Source organism: Triticum dicoccoides, chromosome 2B (assembly GCF_002162155.2).
Source record: "Triticum dicoccoides isolate Atlit2015 ecotype Zavitan chromosome 2B, WEW_v2.0, whole genome shotgun sequence".
Classification (NCBI taxonomy): domain Eukaryota; kingdom Viridiplantae; phylum Streptophyta; class Magnoliopsida; order Poales; family Poaceae; genus Triticum; species Triticum dicoccoides.
The window spans coordinates 108,985,345-109,007,322 of record NC_041383.1 but is presented as its reverse complement, the minus strand read 5'-3'; the positions used below and the strand labels follow the sequence as shown (position 1 = coordinate 109,007,322).

Sequence of the window (21,978 nt, the reverse complement as noted above, 5' to 3'; positions counted from 1 at the left end):
CTCGGTCACATGCCCCGCCTCCCCACCAGGGAATCGCCTCTGTGGCCCGCTAACTGTCGCTGATGATATAGTGAGGGATTACTTTGCACAAAATGTTACATGCCCTCCCCCCCCCTAACTACTTCCGAACATAATTCTAGATGCATTGGGATCTTTTCAACACCATTGCAAGAGTTGTGGAGAAACATGATCCATTGTTTCGACTAAGAAGGAATTTCGTGGGGAAACCAAGTGCAAGCCCATTGTTGAACATTACAACAGCTGTGCAAGTTCTCGCATATGGATGCCTGGCCGATACCATTGATGACCATGTTCACATTGGTATGATCACATCCTCAAGTGTGTGAAGAGATTCACCAATGTTTTAATCGAGATCTATGGACTGTGGAGTACTTTAGGGCTCCCACTGAGAAAGATACCAAGAGGCTCATGAAGGAAAGTGAAGCGAGAGGTTGGCTAGAGATAATTGGAGTCCTTCAATACATGCATTGGGCATGGACGAATTGTCCCGTGGCATGACAATGTCTGTACAAAGGACGTTGCCACGATCCAACCACCATTCTTGCGGCAATTGCCTCACATAATCAATGGATTTGGTATTCATAGTTCTTGATGTCTAGATCTCACGATGACCTTAATAACGTCCTCCAGATATATTCTCTTTTTGCAAGGTTTGTTGCCGTTGACACTCCACCTTGCAACTATGTTGTCAATAGCTATGAGTACAACATGAGGTACTACCTTTTTGATGATATCTATCCTTCATCAGACACATTTCTGAAGACAATAAAACATCCTCAAGGTAACAAACGATCTCACTTTGTAGATTGCCAAGAATCCGCTGAACGGGATGTTGAGAGAGCTTTTGATGTGATTAAAAAATGCTTTGCAATTGCTCATGGCCCTGCTTAGTACTGGAAGCCTCAAAGCATGTGACACATCCTAGCAACATTTGTTATCTTGCACAACATGATCACCGAGGATGAGAGAGATGACCCGGAGAACTTGTGCTTCCTCTACAATGGTGTCAAGGTGGACTCGAAATATCACCCAAATAGGATCCAAGCATTCCTCCAAGCACACCGAAGGATCAAGAACCGAGAAGCTCACAATCAACTCCAAGAAGAACTCGTTCACCACCAGTAGCAACTTCATATCACTTGATTCTTGCTCTTTATCTTGTTTTATTTGGATTATTAGTTCATTTGAACCATATGTTGTGTTTGAATTTGAATGGTTAAGTCTGAAAACAATAATTTTGATATGCATTTGAGTTGTGTTTACTAGAATTATCAAGTTTTGAATTAATGTTATGTGAAAATATATGTTCAAATGGAATTTGTATGCATACATACTTTTGGATGAATTGACAGAAGAAATTTTTCGCATGATAAAGTTTTGGGGGATAGCTAGGCTGCATAAACAAAAGTTTATTTTTCTAAAAAAAATATGGGAAATTAAAGGATGGGAGATGGATGGGGAATTAAGAGCATCTCTAGCAGATCCCTTGAAGCTATATTTGACGGACTTTTTTGTTTAGAGGATTACACGTTTCTGGTCAGGAATAAATTGACAACCCATGTGTGATGCTTACTTCATTTCTCCTTAAAAATTGCCGGTATTCTAAGGCTTAATATACAACCTACATGATTGGACTATGATTCATTCCATTGTTAAGTTCAAGGGAGAACAATGGTACTAAGGGCATCTCCAATGTTGACCCCCAAACCGGACACCATATCCGTCCGCGGACCGGTGGGGACCAGTCCGCAGACAGTGCTGCGGGAGCCGGCTATCCAAAGTTTTCCCCTAAATGTGTGACAAATTTGAAATTCAAATGCATCCGATCACATAGAGCGTGCCCGATCGCATAGCGCCAGGTCACAGAAGAAAGATACAAGTATGCAAAGTTTTTACATGCCGATCATAAAAGAATATTATTCCGACAGTCCATGCAAAAAATAGATTTTATTCCCAAACAATTGGTATTCCAAACCTCCACCTCACTCTACAGTCGCTGCCTTGTCGGCCATCTCCTTCTCCGTGTCCGCATTTAGTTGATTCTTTTGTCGCTTCAACATCTTGAACCGGACAGCTTGGACGATCAACCTTGCATCGTCATCCAAATCATCCATCTTCAAGGTCAACATCTTGGCCTCCTCCGAAGTGGCTGGAATCTAAACCTTCTTCTCTTCGATCATGGCATTCTTCTCTTAAGGTTTCAGTATCTTCTTGGTTGCTGTCATCAACATGTTAAACCTCTCAGCCTTACATGCCTCCTTGATGGTGGAGCGCTTGACATATGTCTCCTCCTTCCTGGCCAAGATATCCTCGAAGCTCTCTGTTATCTTGGTCGCCGCCCCTTGTTGCTTTGCCTTCTCCTCCTCCCACTTCTTTCCCCATAAACCTCTTTTAACCCTCTTGGGAGGCTCGTGTGTTGGGTTGGTTGGATCACCCGTTTCTTCCTCGATGCCCATGTAGGCGGTCTTGGTGGAGTTGACAATAAGTACCTTCCACTTGGGTTGCCCATTCAACTTGAACCAACAATGCATGAAGATGAAATTCTTCTTCTCCAACTTCAAGAACAAATTGCATGCACGGGGAGTTTACAAATTAAAACACTCCCAACAATTTGTATACCCGATCCGGCCAAATGACCAAAACATAGATCATATCTGGTCAACAATTTGCATATCCGGCCAAATGATCAACACAATTGTTTGCTTAGAGACTGGGACACCACTTGGCCACAGTCCGATGAGTTGCTTCAAGTGGCCGAAATAATTGGACATGGACTCTTGGATGATGTACCATTGATGGTTGAGAGAATCCACCAAATGGTTGCGGATGAGTTCATCGGTGTAGGGCTCGAAATGCTTGTGCTCATGGAACCAAGTGTGAATATTGGCCCAAAATGTTGATCCCTTTTGATCTGTGCCATGGATCAGATCGATGCGAGTGACCAACCACGCATCGCACAACAACTCTCCTCCCTCATGTTGAAGATTTCTTCTCTACCTCTTTTCTTTGGGTCGGCAACAAATTCATCTGAATCAGGGTCCTCGTCGCCGCCCTCCTCCCGCTTACTACCGGTGGCCCAATCTAGATGTGTGGCCGACTGTGTGTACGTGCCTGGCTGCATGGACTCCGATTCATCCACCTGAATGTCCTTGTTCAAACATTTGCCTGTCCGCGTTGTCGTACGTCGGCTCGCCTGCTTGGTGCATGTCGGCGAACAGCATGCAGGCACCGAGTTGCTCCAGCCCGGCGTTTGCGACCGAACATGTTGCGACGATGTAGACTATGAGAAAAGCAACATCGCAATGTTGAGGTCAACATAGTAGGCACGAATGACGGGGACTGTCTACCGAGCTGTTGGGTGTATTGCTCTAGCCAGGGTGGCGTTTGCACGAACGGCGACGACGGCGGTGTCTAGTCTTCGTGGCCCCGCCCTACACCACAACCGCTGCTGGCACCATGACCACCACCTCTGCCGGCCTTCTGCTTTTTGAGCGGTGCAGCCTTTGCCTTCTGTTAGAGCCATCGATCCTGTCGTGTCACCGATTTGATCTTGCAGGCTGTAGCCTTCGCTGGATCCTCCATCACGGTCTCCGACAACTTTTATATGGGTCTTTAATGCAGTAGCGGCGGTGGAAAAAGGGCGGGAATTGGGGTGGAGAGCTGGGGATGTAAGTGGAGAGATTTGAGAACGAGTCATTATGTGCGGGCGTCGGCCTCGGTTTTGGTTGGCGGGGGGTGTCGAAATCCTACATGGCTAGTGTGTGGACTCCCGCGAAGCCCTCTGGTTTGGTTTCAGTTTACGCAAGATGAAAGTCCGGACTGGTCCGCGGATGGATTCAGGACTCCATTGGATGGCTTCAGGGCCCGGACGGATGTGGTAGCTTTGAAGGTCCTCTTTGGAGATGACCTAAGACCTTTTGTTTTTGTTTTGAAAAATGCCCAAGACTTAATATACACACTACATGACGCAGACAAATTGTAGAATTGTACCGATAATCCATCGTGTGGAGTGCAGAGGTGCCCTGCCGCCGTCGCTTGCGAGCAAGGAGAACAAACACCTGCCACATCATACGTACGACCCCTGGTTGACAGCCTGGTCAGAAACTCGGCTGACGCACACGGGGCAACGTGGCGTGGCTTGGTAAGCTGGCTTCGATGCCGTGGGCCCGGCCCCTAGCACTGCTTGACACCTGTACCCTTGGGTGTCCTCTGAGAGTGACCCTTGCTCACCGAATCACACCCCATGTCCTGGAAACGCATTTCGGGTGAGCTAAGCATCACAAGTTCTTAAATATAATTAGCTTAATTATTGTTGACAAAATCAAAAGGAATATGCAGGACAGGACAGTAACGGAGCAGCCCATTGCCACTCTTGTTCTCTTGCTCGTTTTCCTCGATGAGAACGTGATCTCTATTTTGTCAATCAAAATAGTCTATGGACAGAACAACGGCGTGCTTGCTGATCGATCACTGACCTCGGATCAGATTGATGCCTGGATAGGTGCAGTGTTTCAGAGTGAGTGCAACTTCTTCCATGAAACTTCTGCACACTGCTGGCTTTGGGCAATTGAACCATTCCTACCACGAGATGATAAGATTATGAAACGGCAGAAGGAGCGGCGGGGGAGAGACTCCGTCATTTTCAGCAGCTTAGACTAATGGAGTCACCTAACCAGACATACATTAGCGACAGGGGATTCAAATGGCAGTCCTAATCCTGCTGGCGAAGGTTGGACTTCTTTTTTCAATGGTTTCCTGTGGGCCTGTGTGAATCGGTGATCAGAAAATTACAATTGGCTGGAAATATCTGCTCTACTTTATAGTTCAGGCCTAATACAGACATGCGCTGAGCTTTCCCTATGGTGTAGAAAAGCCTTTGCTCCAATGGTGTCACTGTCCGGAGACTAAATACAGTGAAGCAGTGTTGTCTTTGATTTGTATCCACAAATGACGTACAGCCAAGCATGGTAGGAAACCTAAATTGTATAATGTTCTATCAGCATCAACATATCTATGCTCACATCACTGCAGACATCCAGAAAATGCAGCATATATGCATATTCTGGTAGGTGGTTGAAAAGAACAGAAAAATTGCCTTGGAGAGTTGGGAATAGCACTGCGAATTGGCCCTTCCGTAAACAAATGAGAACACTTCAAAGTTGGAGAGGAAGTGCACCTAAGGTTGTTAATTTATATCCGAAACCACCGGCCAAAAGCACATACGTATACAGTCATTTCCTGGTGCTTTCACCTGAAGCAAGCAACTTGCTAAGCTCAAACTAAACAAAGGCCTATAGTTTTTCAAACTCACGAGTTGCTGCCACATACTGATTGATTGGGATTAAAAAAATGAAAGCCAAAAGGAATTAAAGTGCCGATAAATCACGAGTGAACATAGTGCCACGCGAGGAGGAAATCAACACCGTTCGCTCCCACGTGATTCGTGCACTTATTGTACAACAAGCTTGTATATTGATTTGCCGGCAGCGTATTGTTTCTGTATTAGCTATGCCATCGCAATCATATGTCCCACAAGTCAGTCGCATGCAACAAAGTCAGACACATTGAATCCCTCATCAATTACAATGGCTACCTGTAGTACATGGTGAATTAATATTTTGTCAGTGCATTGATAATGCATGCACCCTCCTTAATGCTTGACACAGACCGTGGCATCAATATTATAAAACAATAAACATCTCAGATGAACTTTATAGTTAGATTAGCATAAAAACTTGTATGAGTTGGATTGCTTAAGCACTTTTAAGTCGGAATGGTAATTTCGTAACATAATTTCATTGGCTGCCTATTAAAAAATATCTATTTTGAAACATTTTCAAAAATATATTTTAAAACACATATGTCTTAGTTAATGTTCTTCAAAATTCATTTTCTTACAGATCTTGAAGGGCCAAAAAAATAACATGAAATTATTTTTCTCATTCAACTTGCAATTCATATTTCAATGCAAATTCACAAAAAACTCCGTTTGCAGTTAGTCGTCTCACAAGCCGAAAGTTTGTATGGTCGCGTGCTTACTGTGTTGTAGTTAAAACCTATTTGGGAATGGGACAAAACGTGTGCCCCTGTTTCAGCTGCATAACCCCAAGTTCCCAATCATGCCACTGATGAGCAAGTGATTAAGTGAATACTAACAATGCATGTCATAGAAAGAAAGAAAACATGCATCAAATTAAATCACTCTAACATAACAAAAGTCAAATTTCATCATAATCATGTTCACTATTGATCATGTTAGACCTCACCAGCATTTCACAACCAGCCATCTTAAATGGTCTCATCAAGATGCTGCCTCTCCCCAGCCCAGCAACATAGAGAAGTTAATGAATAAAGGTTTGGTCATACTATCCAATTCATTTAAGATGCCCAACCACCAACTAATATACAGGTATTTGCTGAATTAACCTACTGTGGTGTTCATGTATTCATTTAATCACTATATTAAGTGCTAATCTCACAGCATGCATGGACTACCGAGATTTCATCCTCGCGTGGCACCATGTCCCAAAAATCCGCGTCCTTAAAGTGCTACCAAAACAACCATCTCTCTTATGTTGAATATGATGGACTAATAACTCCATAATTGCTCTTGTTTAATCCTGCTCTGCCCTCTGAAGCAGATAGTCTTAACTACAGCAGGCTCCTAGTAGTATATTCCATCACCAAATCATCACTTGCATGTTGCAATATGCAAGACAACAATATACAAACTGTCTGGTGCACTTCGATTCAGCGAGAGTTTGCCGGTTTGTCCCCAAGAAAACTTGGCAGCTTTGGTGGCCCATTGTTTCGTCCAACGACTTAAACAATTGGGTCCCATAATAGATTTGTTTAAGGATGCCTAACTTATCGCCATACACGTAGAAGATTCTCTTCATCAAAAGATAAGTATTTCCCATTCGATAAGTTTTCTTTAGACAATCTAGAAGCATAATTGCGTAAAAATTATACACATAATTGCATCTACTAAATTAAAATATAAGTATTTGCTAGTATGGTAATTTATTTGGTAGGAAACCTAAATCAAAAGATAAGCATTTGCTAGTATTTGATAAGTTTTCTTCAGACAATCTAGAAGCATAACGGCATAAAAATATACACATAATTGCGTCTACTAAATTAAAGCAGGTGAGTCAAATCGTGTCAAATCGTGTCTCCTACCCTGTTTTTATTAAGGAGCATGGTATTGCGGCTAGAAGTGTTTTGCATATCTCTCATAGAAAAAATATCCTGAAGAATATAGCATCTTTAGACTCCATAATTGTACCGACCTTCTGGTCAGGTACCTCAGATCTCACTACTAGAAATCTATAGCCAACGCTATTCTTAGCATAGCCTAAATTAATGAAGTCTACCGTCTTTGGTCACAACTTACGCTTTTTGGGGATCGGCACATTGACTTTTGCCAAATAGCCCTAAGTGTGCAAGTGCAAGAGTGTTGTCCTTCTCTTCGCCCATTTCTCATAGGGAGTAATCTCACTATTTTTTGCCGGAACTTTATTGAGGACATGACATGAAGTCAATATAGCCTCCCCCACCATGCCTTGGATAAACCAGATGTATCTAATATGGCGTTAACTAAATCAGTTAGAGTATGATTTTTTCGCTCGGCAACCCCATTTGACTGGGCGAATAGGGAGGCGTTCTCTCATGAATAATATCGTGTTTCGCAGAGAAGGAGTCAAACTCACTAGATAAGTACTCTCCACCACGATCTGACCGGACTCATTTAATTTTCTTTTCAAGTTGATTCTCAACTTCTATCTTATAGATTTTAATGTAGTGTAGAGCCTCATCTTTAGTATTTAACAGATAACATAGCAATATATAGTGCAATCATCTATCAATGTCATGAAAATTTCTTTTCACCTTTAGTCAACACACCATTCATCTCACAAAGATCTAAATGTATGAATTCTAATGGCGCCAAGTGTTTCTCCTCCGCAACCATGTGAGGCTTGCGAGGTTGCTTAGCTTGCACACACGAAAGACACTTAGAACCTATGGCTAAAGTGAAACTCGGGATTAAATTCAATTTAGCTAGTCACATAATAACATCGAAACTAATGTGACGAAGACGTGAATGCCAAACTTTAGATTCATTAACACTCAAATGAATATTGTTCACGACTTTATTACAAAAATCTGTGAGGGAAAGGCGGAACATTCCTCCACATTCATTACCTTTTTCCAACAAATAGTCCATATTTCGTAACAACTAATTTATTAGACTCGAAGATCAACTTAAACCCTTCTACACATAGAAGGGAGCCAGTAAAGAGGTTCCTCTTGATGGCGGGGACATGTTGCACGTTCTTCAGCTACAGGATCCTTCCTGAAGTAAACTTTAGATCTACCATGCCAACACCATGAACATAAGCACTCGCGCCACTCCCCATCAATACGGAGCCATGGCATGTGACCTGGTAAGAAGAAAACAATGAAATGTCAACACACACATGAACACTTGCACTTGTGTCCACCCACCAATATATCAGCGGACTGAAACACTGAAAATACAATAAATAAATTACCAACCCAGATACACCATTCTCATTGTTGCCCACAATCATTTTAGCAGAGTTGGAGTCCTGCACTGGCTTCTTGTACTTGTTTGGGCACTTGTTGGCTCAATGTTCATCCGAACCACAAGTGAAGCAACCATCTCCCTTCTTGTTCTTCTTGAGGGTCTTCTTACCCTTCTTCTTAAAGTCGGTATTCTGTTGGACACCATTCTTTCCCTTGGGCTTGTGGGAGTTGAAGTTCCTCTGGTGCACCATGTTAGCGACAGAAGTTCCTTCGACCCCTTTTCCGTGTGAGTCCTTTTCCCTCGAATTCTGCTCAACACTCAGATGACCGATGACATCCACTACAGAAAATTCACGCCTTTGATGTTTCAGAGTGGTAGCAAAGTTTATCCACGAATTAGGGAGCTTAGAGATTATACATCCCGCGACAAACTTGCCCGGTAAATCGCAGTTAAGAAGCTCAAGCTCCTTAGCGATGCATATTATCTCATGAGCCTGCTCCAATACATGACAGTTCTCGACCATCTTGTAATCATGAAACTGCTATGTAATATACATCTCGCTCCCAGCATTGGCGGCCCCGAATTTCAATTCGAGCGCCTCCCACAAGTCCTTGGCAACCCCCACATATAAATATGAGTCAACCAACTTACCTCCAATCACGCTCAGAACTGCTTCGAAGAAATAAGTGGTGGCCTCCCTGAACGCCCTCTCCTGCTCAGGAGCAATCGTTCATGTGGAAGAGACACCGGTTACCCAGAACACATTCATAGCCATGAGCCATAAGGTGGTTTTGGTCTGCCAATGCTTAAAGTACGCACCTGTAAACATATCCGGTTTCAGTGCAGCGGCAAAACCACTAGCCGATAAATTCCTACACATATTAGGTTTTTGGATGCTGAGTAAATAGGCAATTTTTTGAATGAATTAATCAAAGAGTAAATCACTAGCATGTCATTCACAGAAATAAACACATGCTGATATACGAACATGTAAGCACATACTACACTAATTGCAGACACATCTATGTATAACACTTGCATGGCTAAAATAGAAAATAATAGGATCGGGATAAACGAGTTATACCATCCAGTAGGCGCAGAAACCGCGACGGGCAGCAATGGCGCTCTCAGCGGCCTCCTTGTCGGCTTCAAGCTTCTCGGCAGGGGCACGGTCAGTGTCGGTTGGGTGAGACATGGTGATAACGAAGGCGTAGGGAAAGCACTAGATAGGTGTCGAGCAGTCGCGTAGTCGCTTTCCAAAAACCTAATCGCCCCTCTCTCATACAGGATCCGGAGAGGAGGGGTTTCGGGGACCTGCTCTCCCATCAACCGTGTACGCGGTGAACAGGATGGAGTCGCCCGTGGAAGCAGAACGACGTGGGCGTGGAGGTAGATGTGATCTGATTCGCGTGGCGTCTAGGGTTGGCAGACGCCCCACATATATATGCGTGGTCGCGTGGAGAGACATGGGCTAGACGCATGTCCAAGTTAGTAACAGCCCACGATCTGACGTCTCAGATCGTGGTCCACCTATCAAAAACTCTTAATTCCTGACCGGCAAAAATAAGCGCATAGGTGTGAGCTCAGCTCGGCTCATTCCTGCAACCCGCGGCGTGTCGTGACGAGGGTGGCGAGACGGGCGGCAGAGGAGGAGCGCGCGAGGGCCTCTTCCCATCTCAAGCTCCAATAGCATGTGGAAGAGAATCCCTTATAAGAAGGTCCAACTCCTCTTCAACTAGCAAGGTGGGACTAAACTTCACACTACACCTAGTGTCATATAACCGACATGGCCCCTTATAGATTTTTAGAAATTGTTACATGGGCCCTAGGCCCACCCTGATATTTAAACAATTTCACCCGTCCCGTCCGTCGCCGCCGCCACTTTCCGCCACCACCTGTAGTAGCCATGCCCCTTGCTGCTAGATAAGGAGCTACCCATATCTAACATCAAAGCCTCGGTTTCAGCTCCTTGAGCATATCGGGGCAAGGTGCGAAACACGGATCGCCGTGGAGCTAGCTCTAGACACGGTGGATCCGGAGGAGGACTTGAAGGAGGAGCAGGTGGAGGTGGAGGAGGATGAGGACGACGCGAAGCAAGAGGTGTAGCTGAAGGAGGAGCATGAGGAGGACGAGGAGGGGCCGCTGGGGACGCGGATTTGCAGGCAGAGCAACAGGTGATCCTTGATTCCCTCCGGTCGTATCGGCGGCGGAGGCCAAGCGCCGTTGTCTACAGGAGGTGGAGGTGGAGCAGCAGGCAGACTTCGACGAGATGCTCACATATATGGATGAGGAGTAGGAGGAGGATCCCAACTACACGCCCATCTACCAGCGCCCGACACCAAATGTCATGGACATCTCCGACGACAAATCTTAGTTAGGCCAGCACGATGTGTATAGTACGTAGGAATTTTTTTATGCTTTGTATGAATTTAGCGGATAAAATATGATATACTCGGATGCATAACACCAAGTACGGATCTAAGAGCATCTACAACCGGACTTGACAAATCCGGCCCCTCAAACGCCCACGGACGCGTCCGGGCGCATTCGCGGACTGCGTGCACAATGACCGAGCACTCCTTAAATATCTCTATGCATCCCAACATCTCATATATGAAATCTTAAAATCACACAAATCATGCCAATAAAACATCTATGTACTATGTAGATCGATTCCGGGCGACTCATTGTCGTCGGAGATGTCCATTATCTTCATTCGGGCTCCGGGTACATGGGGCAGACGCAATTTTGGCTTGACCGACTTCTCCGCGCCGCCTCTACGCCCACGTCGAGTTCGGTGAAAAGCGCGTCGGACGCTGCCCGCTCCTGCCGGATGAACTGACAGGTTGCCTCCACATAGGCCTCATCCTGGATGGACTCCAGGATGGTCTGCTGCTCCACCATCTCGGTTACTTGGATGACCGCAAACTCCGCCTCCGCGTCCTCCATATAGAACGCCGAGCCGGCGCCACCTGCTCCTCCGGCTGCTCCGCCTCCTCCATCGGAGACGGTTCATATGGAATGCAAGATGATGCCCAAATTTTGTTTCTGTTTGCACTGGGCGGACGGTGTGTTTCTCTTTGTCCCCTGATTTAAAATGCCCAAATTTGCTGTATGGCACAGCTTATTTTGGAACATTTCAAGATTGCAAAAGTGATAAACATTTAGGGGCCATAAAGATCAAGCCAAGAAATCAAACGTTCCGAGGGCACTATCTGTAAAAAGCCCTCCAAATGAGTGGAAAGATGTCCTGGACTCTGTGCCTGGTCGGGGCTAACGAGAAAAATTAAACGTGCAAGTTGCCACACTTGGAATGTCGCACTTTACTTAGAGTATATTATTATCGGTGGTTCACTTGGACTGCAGCAATGTCGACCCTACCTGCATGTCATCCTCCACGGGACGGTGAGCTTATGAGCACATGTACGCTTTGGCCCAAACAATTGGTCTCTCGTGAAACTCCCGCATCAAAAGTAGGCTTATTTAGCTTAGCTAGCGGCGAATGGTTGACAAACAACTTTATAAACTAGTACCATTTTCGGATATTCAATTTTGAGCACGGGCTCAGCTGATCCTGAAATCCTCCCCGTCTGATCGCATGAGGATGTGTGCCCACGGTTGTATTTCTGCCTGTATAACTGATGTATCGCTGGTAAACAATCTAAGGGCGTTGGCTCATTAATTGCTACGACATGCGTTAAGTTAGAGGGTGCTTGGATACGTTTTAGTCCCATGACTAGAAGTAGTGAGACTAAAACTTACTAGCCTCACCCATGCTTGGATCCAAATACTAAAGAGACTAAAATCAAGTTATTGAGCATTTATTATCCTCCAAATCCTCCAATCTAAAACTCGCATGCGTTAAAGGAGAGAAATTAAATAAGGACAGAGAGGGCTAATACATATTTTAGTAGGTTTCCTATGACTAAAAGATTTTAGCCTCAAGACTAGTCCTAACCTCTCTTTAGTCACGGGTGCTTGGAACTTTAGCCTCTAAAAGAGACTATTTTTAGTCAGACTAAAAATAGTCCCTTGGATCCAAGCACCCCCTTAGAGGCAGAACAGCTTGCTGGGGCACGGCCCGGTCATTCTCCTATGCCAGACTGAGCCGTCCAAAGGGCACAGAAGAAATACGCTGCGCACAACTGGTTCTTCATCGCATTTACTCATCCAGCAGATCAAATTTTGAATCCGACGATGTACAACTCAACCCATGAACATCCACTTGGTATGGTTAATATCAAGAGTGCCTCAAACGCAAAAGCTCGCAAGTACTTAGAACATGCGTAGCATAGCTTACAAATACTGACGGCGCAAGGGGAACCCAAGAAAATACTGATGAACGACAACAAAGTTTACTGAATGGTATAGTAAGTCTGCCGTCCTGAACTGGAGGAACACAAGGGAGCATTGCTCACTGAAACACACTAGAAAATCTTCAGAGTACAAGTTTCAGAATTAAAAAATTGACCATCACATCTGATTTTGAGCACCACCGATGGTGCCCTTGCATTCCCTGTCAGGGCAGGTTGTTCTCTTGTGGCCTTTGTGATGACAAATGCTGCAGAATATCATACGGTGCTTTCTCCCGGCTATTTGTTGGCCTGTCGACACCTGTCTGCTCTTCCGGAGCAGCAGGCCCTTGAAGTGCATTCACACTGATAGATAAACGACCATTGTCTTCACGCTCTGCACTGCCATTTCCCACAAATGCAACTTCTCCATCGACAGGTAGCCTCCTGCCAGGCAAAGTGGTCTGGCTATCCTAAAAGCCCAACATCCCTCTTCTCTTCAAATGGTGCACCACACACCTACAAGGCCTTCAGTTCAGCCAACATGTGCGTGAACACTCCTGGGCTCGCATCGTCCAAGTAAAATACATCCGTCACCTGCACAGAAACAACTAGTGTCAAGAATGAGCTTTCCCTGCTGTGAGAAAGATCAAAACTGTCAAGCAAAATTCAACTAATCAAGTTGTGCACACAAATGTTAAGCAGGTTTATAAACCCATCAAGCAGCCGCAAACAATCTCCTGCATTGATTTGGTCCGCTCGGCATTCAATCTGTTCTTGACATATCTAATCCCAAAGCTAATCTCCCACGAATACAAGTTGTAGAAGTCATACAAATCATCAAGCGAGTAGAAACTCAGTCCTAGTTCAGGCCGCACATTTTTTGCAGGCTGCTCTGCATACTTGCGACTTGTCTGCTCTAAGGCGCTCATCCTAGATGGACACGGCGTTTTGTCGGACGGTGACTCCCAAGGTGTAACCTGAATTTACAAGCAACAACATTCTGCTAAGAGGAAACAGAACTCAAATCAGCAGCGCCTTACCAGAACTACCTATTTATCTCCATCGTACCTAGCACGAACGAGCATTTTCATTTTGTTTGTTTTGCAAATCGTACATAGCAATGCAGGAAAACATCACAACATTTGCCAAAAAAACTGTAAACAGCTACCTGAGGTAGGTTCCAGGTCATACCTTTTGGTCCAGCCCGGCGCCTCGGGATTGACCCTGTCAGGGCCTGCTACCTCATCGGAGAAGCCTACCATCGCCGGCGCTTGTTGCCCTCCGGAGCCACCAACATGCTGCCCGCACCCGGAGCCAATATACGAGTCCGCCGGCGTAGCAGGGGCAGCATTCAGCCGCGGGAGCACCGCCAGAGGGACCGGATCTGGTTCTTTCTAGCTGTCCGCAAACTCTTCTCCCAGCGAAAACCTGTAACTTACTGCCATGGTGGCCGGAGGAGTCAGCGTCACGGGGGTCTCACGCAAAAACGGGAAATCTCCACGCGGGGTAGGGTTCACTTACCCGTCATCGGCGTCCAACAAGAACTCAAGCTAGTGTCCTCCATCACCAGCCAGCCGGAGCAACCACAGCCTTCCGCGCAGCCTTGGGGATGGGGAGTAGCCGTCTGCGGCGGCGGCATGTTTCAAGAAGCACCTAGGTCAGGGTCGGGCAGACACACGTCCTCACATTTGCGACCTGGCCGGGCCACCTCGACCGGACGCGCACGCTGTTCCAAAGCTCAGCCCAGAAAGTAAACGTCCTGGGCCACGGACCAGCTAGACCACCTCACGGACGCCCGTCCATCCATACGTTCTGGGCCCGCAGGATGGCACTATTTGCTACCGTATTCTGCACGTACTTCGAATTTTTGCTGCTTCCATGCACGCGTGTCAGAGCGATTTCTGCAAATCCCGAGACATGAGCCAACGCTAGCGATTTGGGGAGCAGCTGGGCTCAAGCACCGAATCGCTACTCCCTATCATTTTGAATATTCTACTTCATAATATCCTTTTCTAGACGTACTATCTTCGCATACAAGGTGAGTACAAGTTTCATAATTCAATAATATCATGAATTACGAAGACTAGAAAAATGTCGAATCATGAGCGTGGACACAAACCAGCTGGAGGAGGAGGTTGCTTTTGGTGAACCAATGGAACCAACACACTCCCGTGGATGCAACGTGACGATGTTCCTTACATGGTATCCGAAACTACACCTGTCGTCCAGCTGGTGGCTTCCTCGAGCCTAGAAGAGTAATGTGCCAAGGGTATCACTCAGACACTCACTGGTCATGAATTCATGATGCCTAATCCGCCGTGTTGATCGACCCGGTTGCTAAAGCCGTCACGCCTAATGCCCATAATGGTATATTCTACGTAGCTGTTGATGCCGATCATTAGACTGCGATGGAGATACCCATGTGAGACATCTGGATGCATTCGATGCAACCAACATCGACCGTTCATCTGGTGTATCCTTGTACACGATACGTACCTCCTGTCCCTTCGTAATAATTGGGAAAATAACTGCACGTATCATGTACGCGCGTGCATGCGATGCATGATTGAGAACGTCGGGCCCGCGAGGTTTGCGTGGCGTGCTACATGGCCTGCTGGAAATAATGATTTTTTTCAAAACTATCATATTTTTTATTGCAAATTCAGAAACTATAGCACGCAGTGAAAAAAATATATCAAAACTAGCACCCCATCGGCCTCCCTTGGCCGAAAAGGGTGTTTTCGGCCTCCTCTCGGCCGAAAATGGCTTTTCGGCCTTGCATTGGCCGAAGAGGTGCGTACTTGGGCCGAAAAGACCTTTTTGGTCAGTAGTAGGCCAAAAAATCCTTTTTGTCAGCAGTAGGCCGAAAAGTCCCTTGGGCCCACCTTTTCATGTTAACGGTTGGCTGAAGCTGCATGGCTCCACTCTTTGGCTTACGTTAGGCCGAATGATTTCTTTTTTTAATTTTGGCTTATGAATATTGTGCAACCATTGCCCATCTTAGACATTGAAAAAAATATACTTTCACGCAACCCTTTTCCATCAAATATTGTGCAACCATTGCCCATCTTTTACATTGCAGGAACATATGGAGGGAAAGAGTTGGTGGGAAAATATTGAGGGGAAAGGGTTGCGCGAAAATATATTTTTTCAATGTCTAAGATGGGCAATGGTTGCACAATATTCATAAGCCAAAATTTAAAAAATAAATTATGTCGGCCTAACGTAAGCCTAAGAGTGGCGCCATGCAGCTTCGGCCACCGTTAACGTGAAAAGGTGGGCCCAAGGGACTTTTCGGCATACTGCTGACCAAAAAGGTCTTTTCGGCCTACTGTTGACCAAAAAAGGTCTTTTCGGCCAGGTATTCACCTCTTCGGCCAAGGCAAGGCCGAAAAGCCCTTTTCGGCCAAGAGGAGGTCGAAAACACCCTTTTCGGCCAAGAGGAGGCCGACAGGGTGCTAGTTTTGATTTTTTTGCATTGGGTGCTATAGTTTCCGAATTTGCTATAAAATAAGTGATAGTTTTGAAAAAATAAATCAAAAATAATGACGCGACATTGCATATTTGCATGCAGGTCCATATATAGGGCCAAACCATCCTTTTGGCCCGGTGAACGAAAATATTCCTTAAAAATTCTAGTAATATATATAAAAGAAATCATGCTTGTAGAATGGGGGTGTTTTTTTTTACAATCGCAACAAGTTCCAAAAAGTAAAACTGAAAATAGCATGTTGTAAGAAAATAGGAAGTAGTTGGGGTCGAAAAAGCTAATTCAAGTCTATACAGACAAGACCAGACTTCTTATTTTTGTACAGGCAACATTCATTATATTTTATGAAAATTTATCAGTTCAACAACATATGATACAAAAGTCTCTCCTTCCTTTGTCTCCTTCAAGAAAAGGGGGTTAGGGTTTCTGCCACCTGTCGGCAGCGCCGCGGATCTCCCATGTCTCATGTGGCCTTAGGGCCATGGGTGCGCGGTGGACCCCGGCCCTCAGTGGCGAAGGCACACTTAAGCTGGGTAGTCAATTGACTACACAACTTTTGGCAAAAGCTACATACATCAAGTAGAAATTATGCCAAAAAAGTTATAAATATGCATACACCTAACTACACAACATTTAATTGACCACACATGATTGGGTTTCTGGCACCGCCACAGTCGGCCCTTGCAGGTGGGAGGCCTCGGTTTTCAGGTGCTTCTTCAAATTTTGTTAGGGTTTGTGTCCTACTCAAGAAGACGAGGTGCACTAGTAGAAAACATGGCTTTGGTCCAAACTCAATGTACACATTAGTCCTGGTTGCATTACGAACTGGGACTAATGTGTGTTCGAGCGGCTAGGGCGTCAGGAAGGCATTAGTCCCAGTTCAAATGGGACCTTTAGTCTAGGTTTGAGACACGAACCAGGACTAAAGGGTGCGATGCCCTTTATTCTCGGTTGGTGTCTCAAACCGTAACTAAAGATTGGGTGCGGTGCCCTTTAGTCCCGGTTCGTGTCTCAAACCAGGACTAAAGGGGTTGTGAAATTTGTTTTTTGTTTTTGTTTTGAGTTTCTGTTTTAAATTGCTTATATCTTTTAGGATATTTAATGTTTTTGAGTGTTTCTTTTTGCATTAGATTCAAAATTTTGTCTAGTTTCTATTTGTGCCATTAGTTTTCAAATTTGAATGATTTAAATATGAATTTGTTCAAATTTTCTTCAAACCCTAGATTGTGAATAATTTGAGTTTAAAAATAGTTTTTTATTTATGTCTTTTTGCTCCTAGTCACATGTTAGATTGTTGTCACATTAAGAATTTGGTTATTTTTAGAATAATTTAAATTAGGATTTTAATTAAAACAATACTGCTTTGCTTATATAGTTGTTTTACTTCTTTAATTGTTGTTTTCAATTATTTTTAGTTAGTTCTTTCTGTAGATTTTAACATGTTGTAGTATGGTTCTGTTAGAAAACAGTAGATAAATTTTTATAATTAATTAGTACTAATTTTGCTACTGTTGTGTATTAATAGTTGGTTAGCCTTTAATAATAGTTGATAGAATTAGTTTTGCTATATTAAAAAGTAATTCTTTTTGCCACCTTAATCGAACGTGACTCTGGCTTGGTTAACCTTAGTTATGACTCTGGCTGGGACGGTGCTACGAGATGTAGTCGACGGTAGGATTGGATGGACACCATCCCGGACTAAAGGGAGTTCAAACGCTCCCCCCTGGTGTATTGCCATTTCAGTTTTGAAAAAATCAAAAGAAATGATAAATTTTTCAAAAATTAAAATCCTTCGAGATGTAGTTATGTTACTACATCTACTAGTTAGGAAAATTTAAAAACTTAAATTTGGACATGGTTTGCAAAAAAGTATTATAAAAAAGTAAAATGGCTATAAATTTTGCATATGATGTCAAAAAAAAGTATAATATATCAAAATGTTCAGCACAAAAATCCGGTTCCGATTTCGACGGCCAGAGGCCATTTTGCAAATTTTTAGAATCCTTAAATTCTTAAAGGAAAAAAGTTATCCTTAAATTTAAGTTTTTTTGTATTTTTTGTCAAACTATGGTGAAACTGTAGTCAAACTACTTATTCAAGAAATATTAATGTTACTAAATAATTATTGGTTTTAAGAATAATAGTTTCAAACTCAAACGGTGAAACGTGTGGCTTCATGCTCAAGTTCAACTCCTAAGGGTTAATAGGATTGAACAACTTACTATTGTCAGGACAACAACAAGTGCAGACTTGGAAACAAGGGGAAATAGAACTCGGAAGTTGAGCGTGCTCAGGCTAGAGTAGTGAGAGGATGGGTGACTGATCGGAGAGTTAGACGATTTGGAATGAATGGTCCATACTTGAGCAGTGCTGAGGGGTGATTAGAGATTAAATTGAAAAAAAAAATCAAAAAAAGGAAAAAAATCATTTTTTTTTTCAAAAAAGTTCAGAAAAACCAAATTTCAAAAAAATAATAATCTTTAGTCCCGGTTGGTGTTACCAACCGGGACTAAAGGTGGAGCTCCAGACAGCGGCCACGTGGAACTCCTTTAGTCCCGGTTTGTAAGTCAACTGGAACTAAATGTTTTGGGCTTTAGTCCCAGTTCTAGAACCGGGACTAAAGGCCCTCTGGAACCGGGACTAAAGACATGTTTTCTACTAGTGACGGCGGTGGCTTCTTGAAGATGGAATAAGGTTCTTCCCACCTAGCCCCCGTCCTAATGGTGTATCTAGCATTGTCGGAGGGTGTATGAAGGTGTGTCTGCGGCGGATCTCGCAGGATTTGGTCGGTGGTTGTCTTTGGTGGATCCGCTCGGATCCGGTCTTTGTTCATCTTTGTTCATGTATCTTCAGGTTGGACTTCTGGTCTAAACTTCTCTACATCGACGGCGGTTGTTGTTCTAGAGCGTTGGTCCTATGGGACCTTAGCACGACGACTTCCCGATGTATACTACAACAAGTTGTGCCCGGCTCCGGCGAGGGAGGGGCGATGGTGGCAGCGCCTTCGTTTCATCTCAGTGCTTGTAGGCGTCGCTAGGTGGTTTATGAATCTGGATGTACTTTTATTATTTTCGGTGTTCGTTGTACTGCCATGATTGAAGAAGAATAGATCAATAGTTTCCTGCAAAAAAAACATGTAGCTTACTACACTTGTGATTTTCTTCCGACTAACCAAAAAATAAGAAAATATTTCTGGAACCAAGAGTACTGCTGCCGAAGAGCCAAAATGAATTTTCGCACATAGGGTATCCAATTTCCTTTTTTTATTTTCTTTCGATAACAGATAAATGAACGGAAGGCAGAACCATGACTTGCTTGGTTCTGGCCCTCCTGTTGCCGGCGACCTGGCTCTAGCTGATAATTGTAACCTTGCTACTCGTGATTAATACAATTATTTGATCCGCAAAAGGGATAAATGGTTTTTTTGCTTGCGAATGGATGGACAGCACTAGTAGAAAAGGGGGCAAAGGTCCAGGCCAGGTCAGCCCATTAGTCCTGGTTCAGTCAAGAACCGGGACCCATGGGGGCATTGGACCCGGTTCGTGAGCCCCGGGGGCCGGCCAGGCCACGTGGGCCATTGGTCCCGGTCCATCTGGACCTTTTGGTCCCAGTTGGTGGGACGAACCGGGACCAATGGGCCTCACTCCTGGCCCACCACCCTTGGTCTCGGTTAGTGGCTCGAACCGGGACCAACGGGTTTTATGATAATTCTTTTTGCTTTTAATGTTTTGAACTAAATTCTAATTACTTATTTATTTTCTTTTACGATAATTCTTTTTGCTATTAAAGTTTGTAACAAAATTCTAATTACTTATTTATTTTCTTTTATGATAATTCTTTTTGCTTTTAATGTTTTGAATTAAATTCTAATTACTTATTTATTTTCTTTTATCATAATTCTTTTTGCTTTTAATGTTTTGAACAAAATTCTAATTACTTATTTATTTTCTTTTATGATAATTCTTTTTGCTTTTAATGTTTTGAACTAAATTCTAATTACTTATTTATTTTCTTTTATGATAATTCTTTTTGCTTTTAATGTTTTGAACTAAGTTCTAATTACTTATTTATTTTCTTTTATGATAATTCTTTTTGCTATTAAAGTTTGTAACAAAATTCTAATTACTTATTTGTTTTCTTTTATGATAATTCTTTTTGATTTTAATGTTTTGAACTAAATTCTAATTACTTATTTATTTTCTTTTATGATAATTCTTTTTGCTTTTAATGTTTTGAACTAAATTCTAATTACTTATTTATTTTCTTTTATGATAATTCTTTTTGCTATTAAAGTTTGTAACAAAATTCTATATAATTTTAGTTTCAATAATACTAGAGGTTTATAAAAGCTTTTTAGTTGATTCCTTTAGTACCAGTTCTAAGGCTGTTACAAAGGCATTTTATTTGGTACAGGTTTTAAGGCTGGGGCCCCACGAGCACCTTTTAGTACCGGTTCGTGGCATGAACAAGTAAAAGAGATTTTTAGTTGATTCTTTCTACAGCTATTTTTTAGTCCCACCTCGCCAAGCGAGAGGCAGTCGCAGCAGTTTATAAGCCCTGAGTGTAGAGACGATGAAGGGAGAAGCGCAGTGCTCACCTGCACGTTGGCCTGAAGCTAAGCAACGTGTAGGTGAGCATTGCGCCTCTCTTTTATTTTGGCATGGTATCATCATAATAGTTGTGGAGAAAGTCTTCACTTTTTATTGTAAGTAGAAACAAAATAAAATAAATAAAGCAAGAAAGAAAACAAAAAAAGTGATTTCAAATTTGAAAACTAATGGCACTAACAGAAAGTTTATAATTTTTCTAAAACTAAAAGCAAAAAAGAATTAAAAAATAAAGCAAAAAACAAAAAAAATGCAGAAAACAAAACAAAAAAAACTGGGGAAAAAATAATAAAAATAGCAACAATAACTATAGAAAACAAAAAAAACAAAAGAAAAGTGCTTCCTGCTGGCCCCCCACGGTCTGAATACGACTAGAAACGCTATCATGGGCCAGGATTCAGGCCCGCAGAAGGCCCAACAGGCCCACAGGCAAAGCAGTGTCAGATTAGGCCCATAGGCCTGCAGTTCAGAGGAGTTCGAGTGGGAAGAGGCAGCAGAGCTTATAAACAGGCGTGAGGCGCTCTCAACTAGCGAGGTGGGACTAAACTCCCACCACCACGCCGCTGTGCAAGGCCGTTGGTCCCGGTTGGAGGCACGAACCGGGACCAATGCCACCCTTTGGTCCCGGTTCGTGGCACCAACCGGGACCAATGACACCCTTTAGTCCGGTTCGTGCCACTAACCGGGACCAAAGGCCGCCACTTCCCGCCCTTTGGGCTGCTGAAAAGAGGCCTTTGGTCCCGGTTGGTGGCTCCAACCAGGACTAAAGGGGGCATTGGTCTCGGTTGGTCTCACGAACCGGGAGCAATGCTCTGCCTATATAAACAGCACTCCTGAAAATTTGGTTCAGTTCCTTCTTCCCTGCGCCCGACGCCGCTAGGCTGCCCGTCTCTGGTTCGCCGTTGTCGTCGTCGTCGTTGCCCCGTGCCGTCCCTTGCCGCCCCGACGCCGTCGCCTCCCCGCACCATCGTCGCCCCGCGCCGTCGCCGCCCCGCCCCGACGCCATACGTCGCC

At 44.0% G+C, this 21,978-nt stretch overlaps 1 long non-coding RNA gene across 1 annotated transcript; it reads right to left on the bottom strand.

Moving 5' to 3' along the window:
- Positions 1-12,788: 12,788 nt before the first annotated feature.
- Positions 12,789-14,573, bottom strand: LOC119367277. The gene is made up of 3 exons (XR_005176249.1): positions 14,389-14,573; positions 14,059-14,305; positions 12,789-13,461 (listed from the first exon to the last, which is right to left on the bottom strand). It is a non-coding gene; the product is annotated as an uncharacterized LOC119367277 (long non-coding RNA).
- Positions 14,574-21,978: the final 7,405 nt, after the last annotated feature.